Source organism: Ranitomeya variabilis, chromosome 2 (assembly GCF_051348905.1).
Source record: "Ranitomeya variabilis isolate aRanVar5 chromosome 2, aRanVar5.hap1, whole genome shotgun sequence".
Classification (NCBI taxonomy): domain Eukaryota; kingdom Metazoa; phylum Chordata; class Amphibia; order Anura; family Dendrobatidae; genus Ranitomeya; species Ranitomeya variabilis.
The window spans coordinates 775,385,061-775,391,321 of record NC_135233.1 but is presented as its reverse complement, the minus strand read 5'-3'; positions in this window follow the sequence as shown (position 1 = coordinate 775,391,321).

The following is a 6,261-nucleotide window of genomic DNA, read 5'->3' as shown; positions in this document are numbered from 1 at the left end:
TAAGGGTTGATACTATCGGCATCATGAGGATAGTACAAGTCACGTGAGCCATAACCCCCACCAATATGGCCATGTCGTCCAAACCCAGGTTGGGACCAGCCTCCAACACTGGGTCTAGACAAGTGGCCAAATTGGTAAGGTTGCTGGATGGATGCCATTTGGTAAGGTGTAGGCATTGGTGGGTTTTGTTGGGGAAAGGGGTGAGGTGTAGGCACACGTGGAGGTGCTTCAGATCCCTCTTGAACATGCACTTGTTGAGTTTGCATACGCATGAGGTTACATGGTGACAGCTGCCACCTCTCAATGTACTCAAACAAATCATAAGGGCTATTTTTTTTTTTTTTTGGGGGGGGGGTGGGGGGGTACATGCATTAAGAAGGATGTCAAAGCCTCCTCATCCTGAGCAGCCCTGGCCAATTAATTTAACACACCAAGTGTCCACATTCCTTCGACTTTTAATTAGCTCTCTCCTTCTGCAGCCACGGCGTGAGGTCACAGCAGGCTGTGGTGAGGGCTCCAGCAGAACAGTGGGGCTGCTGCTGTGGCCAGGATCTTCGGGCATCAATGAAGCTGATGCATCTGTAGGTGGGGCTGCAGCATCTGGCCCAGGTGGTTGTGGAATATGAGGGGCAGCCGAAGATGGATCCGGAGGGATACACATGGAAGGAGCTGTAGCTGGGCCAGCCACCTCTTCTCCTTCCCCAACAGGATCCATCAATGGCTCGGATTCGGACCCTGTTGTCTCTCTTTCAGTGAGGTTGGATTGCGTTCTGTTATGAAAATGTAAAAATTAAATTTAAAAAATCATCTATGAGCATTCAAAACATATGTGTAATGTGGTGTGAGGTTTGTACTTACGGTCTGAGATCCATACTGGGATCCAGAAAGGACAGCCGGTCAAAATACATGTATTTGTGTGTTGCCGAAGCAGATGACCCACTTCTGTCCCGCTGCTGCCTTTCTCTCCGGTACTGGTCCCGAATGCTGCGCCAACGTCTCATAACATCTTCCACTGCAATGACAGAGAAGAAAATAATGTATAAGGCCATTGTGCACAGTGGTAACCTGCCCTAGTAAGTTGCATTTCTTACTAAATATCTTCAGTAATAAAATTAAACACACAAATACCACAATACCATAAAAGGGGAACACCATAGAATGTAAGTACACCAGGACAGGGTCCTCTCACCTCTATACCAGTCTGTCATTGTAAATTTGCTTACTGTAAGCGACATCTATAAACACTGTACGTAACCCCTTTCTCAGGCCCAGCACCATGAAATAAATAGTGCAATATACATACAAAATCAGAATAAGAAAAATAATAATAGTGTCAAAATATTGTAATTACTGCAGTTTACAATATTAATTGAGAAACATGAGTACTTACTTATTTGCCTCTGGCCCTCACGTGGTCGCTGCTCATAATCTGGGAAAAGGATCCCACAGATGCTCCCCCAAGCAGCCTCTTTCCTTGCCCGGTTTGCATCACGTTGGTCCCAAATTTCGGGCCTTTCTTGAACCAGGATCATATCGACATTTATGATAGATGCCATGCTGCTTGCTCCGTGGAGGCGTATGCCAGACTTCCGGGATGTCTGTCTGGCTTTTTCAGCTAATTAGAATGTCTAAGCTTCCTGATTGAGGGCTTGGCACATTTCCTGTCACCTGGAGATGTCTGGCGTATTTTTCGCAAGTCACACTGCTGGTCCGTGTGTAATCAGTATTTTTTGCACACACATAGACTTTCATTGGGGGATTTTTTGCGCAGTACGCTGACAAACGCAGCATGCTGCGATTTTCTACGGCCGTAAAATACGGCTGCGAAATATATGCCAGATAGGAGCTGCCCCATAGAGAATCATTGGTCCGTGTGCAATGCGTAGTTTTTGCACCTCTCATATGTCCGTAAAACTCTCTGGTGTGACGCCAGCCTTAGACAGACCAGGGGAAAGGCGTAGGCCAGGGTGAAGTCCCATTTGATCAGAAAGGCGTCTACAGCCCGAGGATATTGTCTTTGGCTCAGGGAGCAGAACCTCTCCACTTTGCTGTTCTGCCGAGTAGCAAAAAGGTCGATTTCCAGCTGCCCCCACATTTCCACTAGACGCCTGAATATTGCTGTTTTGAGGGCTATTCGCCCTGAAGAAGTGGTCTGCGGATCAAAAAATCTGCTGTTATATTGTCCTTTCCCCTGATGTGAAGTGCAGATAGTGAAAGGATGTTTCTCCCCGCAAGGCTGAAAATTCGCTTGGTAACATACATTAGGGAGCAGGACCATGTACCCCCCTGATGATTTAGGTATGCAACTGTGACTTGATTGTTTGACAATATTTTTACATGATGGCATCGCAGGAACGGTAGGAGACTCTGCAATGCATTCTATACTGCCAGAAGTTCCCACATATTTGAGGCAGCCCTCTTTTCTACTGCTGACCACATTCCCTGAACCAGATTGTCATTCAGATGAGCTCCCCACCCCCTTGGACTGGCGTCTGTGGGAACTACCCTGTTGACGTGACGAAACCATGGGACCCCTCCCGATGGGACTTCATCTGCAACCACCAGCAAAGTGAATGTACAACCTCCCGAGGTGGTGTCAGTGTACCCTCCAGATACCCCTGCAAGGAACGTTGGCTTTCCAAGATGAACCCCTGCAACTCTCGAGTGGATCTGGGCCCACTTCACTGCCGGGGTACATGAGGTCAGGGAGCCCAGGAGGGACATAGCCCTTCTGAGGGACATCACTGGATCTCGTATTGATCTGGAAAGAAAATTGAGCAACTTTTCCTTCTTTTGCTCTGGTAGGCGACAATCTTGCTGACAACAGGGGAGTAAGAGTCCTAGAAAGATGTGTCCTTTGTGGATCCAACCTTGATTTTTCTAGGTTCAAACACCACCCTAAGCTTTCTAAGATGGTGGCTATGTCTCTCACTTGACTGTGGCAGTGAATGAAAGAACGGTCTACTATCGGGAAGTCGTTCAAGGTATGGTATGACCAGTCTGTTTCCCTGAGGTGGGCCGTAACCTTTGCTATTAACTTCGTGAATACACGAGGGGCCACTGTCAGGCCAAAGGGAAGGGCCTTGTGCTGGAGCTGCCTTGTGGTGCCCCCTACTGGTACCGCCACTCATTTCCAGAACGCTACGTGTATTGGCGCGTAGTAATATGCGTCCTTCAGGTCTAGGACGGCCATATAGAAACCCGGAAAGAGCAGTTGAATTGCTGATTTTATTGATTCCATCTTGAATTTTGGAATCTTCAAGAATTTGTTCAGACCCTTTAGGTTGAAAGTCGTTCTGTACGAGCCGTCCGACTTCTTTATTAGAAACGGGAAAATAGAAGCCTTCCCCTTCTCCTGCTGGTACATCCTGCAGAACATTTTTTCTAAGAGGCTCAGTACCTCTGATTAATGCTATTAGCTCCGAGTCGGACACTCGTGGGGCCGTTGCAACGAACCTGTTTGGGGGATGTCCTCCAAATTCCAGCCTCAACCCTGCCCCCACCAGGTTGAGAATCCTAGGACTGGATGATCTTTTCTCCCAGGCTGGAAGGAAGAATGAGAGCCTTCCTCCCATCTGGGGTGGAGAGTCATTTGGAGGATTTTCTACCACTTCGGGAAGAAGTACCAAACAGGAACCCCTTGCTCTTTTTTGGTTTATCCTCCCACCTCCTATGTTCTGTGGATGTTCTCTTTCAGTTGTATATTTTCCCCCCAAAAGGACTGCCTGAAAGACGAGAAGGGAGGTTTCGGGAACCCTTTCTCCTTATCGGCCGCTTTTCTAATATGTCATCCAAAGCTGAGCCGAATAAGTATGGACCTTCACAGGGGAATGAACACAGTTACCCTTTTGACTGAACGTCCCCTGGGCAATCTTTTAACCAGACTGCGCTCTGGCCCACATTAGATAATGCAGCAGATTTGCGGCTAGTCTGGCTGAGTCAGCCAATGCATCTGCCAAGAAAGCCACTGCTCCCGATTACTGGGAGCGTGGTCAGAATGGAGTCCCTGGACGAATTCCTGCCCAGCAGGTCTTCCAATGTGCTCAGCCAGACCTTGAGGGACCTCGCTGTTCGGGTTGCTGCGATGGCTGGTCCCAGCACCCCTTCCGATGACTCCCATGTTGTAGAAAGTCAACCTTTCTATCAAGAGGGGTTTGTCAACAATCCCAAGTCCCCAAAGGGGAGGGATGAACTTCTTGAGGCCTTGGATACGGCAACATCCAATTTGGGAGCTTTACTCAAAGGGGTACTTCCTTTTGAAGGAGGATGGCAGGGGGCCTTTCTTAATTGACTTCTCCCATTCTTTACTAATGAGACTCAGCAATTTCTCATTCATAGGAAAAGCTCCATGTTTCTTCTTGTCCAGGGTGCCAAACATGACATCTTGGATACATTTGGCCTTCTGGTCAGCTAGTCCCATAGTGGACCTTACAGCCTTAACTAAATTCGGCTTAACGAAATTGTCCATCTCTTCCAGAGGGAAGCAATAACCCTAGCCAGAGTCGCTTTCTGACAAGGCTGATTCTGAAGTATATCGCAGAACCCCCTCGTCCTATGCCATCGACAAAGAAGGAGACACTTCAGCCGTATCCCTTCTTGGTGTTCCTGAGAGGGACTGGGACTGTAATTAAGAGTTCTCCGCCTCAGCTCTGATGAGAGTTCTTAAGGTGGAAGATAAGTCAGGGGTCTCATTAGCCATCATGTCATTAATACATGCCTGGTATAATGTTTTGGCCCATGTGCTAGCCAAATCCTGCCAGCACATCGAAACAGAGCCTGTGCTTCGATTTCCCTTAATACTTTCTAGGGGGCTCCTACCAGAAAGGCCAGATAAAGAAATTTGTATTATTAAAATGGCATTCTCATAGCTCAGTCACCAATCAGAGGAAATTGAAGGGTACAGGAAAATGAGGCAGTACAGTCTGAAAGGTCCCCCCTTTAGGGACCGTGGAATCTTCAATCCTGGTAGAGCTGCGCCAACTTGTCCTAGAATCTTTGGACCTGCAGTCAGTTGGAGCGTCTGGAATTTCCATCCTGGTGAGGCTGGCGTCAGGGGTCTGTGCGGCTGCTCTGGCTCCCAATGCTGCTGCAGATTCTGCTGCTGAGGTGGAGAGGGCTGCTGTGCCTCCATTGCTGCAAAAGTGCCCCTGCCCGGCCGGCGATCTACCCTTAAGTACTGTGCCTGTAAGGGGATCTTCCGGTCAGCGTCTCCTGCAGCTTCTGGTACCCGCCCCCGGAAGCATTCTGGCCGAAAGGTCCTGGCCGCGCTGTGATGCCGGGACGCAGGACTGCCAGCTAACCATGCGGTGATGGCGCCGCAGATTTAAGTGCGACCGACGGTTGAGACCCCATCGCCCCCCCCTCCCAGTACCTCTAGCGCCAGCCGAATCATAGATTGTGCCCTGCCCCAACCGACCGGTCTGGGGACTCTTCTGCTGCCTACGTCATGCACGTGAAGGTTCCCCAGTCAAGCACAGGAAACCACTGATGCGGAGAGAGGAGCCGTCCTTTTTATCTTGAAGGTTTCCTGTCCTTGAAGGGCGGATCCCCTCTCACTGGTGCTGCCATGGGTGACAGGAAAAAAAACGTAATTGGAGTTTTTTTGTTACACTATTTACTGATTATAAAATTAATACACTGATTATAAAATTAATACAATGTTGGACACTTCTGAATGCAGCGATACTAAATATGTGGGGGGGTGTTTTAGTTTCATAGGGCATGATTTGATTGCATTTTTTTTTTTCTTACTTTTCACTGTATTTAATAATCTTATCCCTTTTGCTATACATAGAAGTGCTTCTTCAGCCCTGCTATCTATGCAGAAATCATCATCTCCTATGAACATCAGCCAGGAGGATTGAAATGGCAGGTGGGGGGTGTCGCCAATGGAAGCATGAAATGACATGCTCCGTGCCGGTATGTATTAAATCCCTTTTTTTTTTTTTTTACAGCGATTGACTGTGGGATTTAACAGGTTAACAGCTGCAGGTGGAGCACTATCCTACTTGCAGCTGTTAAAAGGGAACCTGTCACCCCCGAAATCAAAGGTGAGCTAAGCCCACAGGCATCAGGGGCTTATATACAGCATTCTGTAATGCTGTAGATAAGCCCCCGATGTATCCTGAAAGATGAGAAAAAGAGGTTAGATTATACTCACCCAGGGGCGGTCCCGCTGCGGTCCGATGGGTGTCGCGGTCCGGTCCAGCGCCTCCCATCTTCTTACGATGACGTCCCCTTCTTGTCTTCACGCTGCGGCTC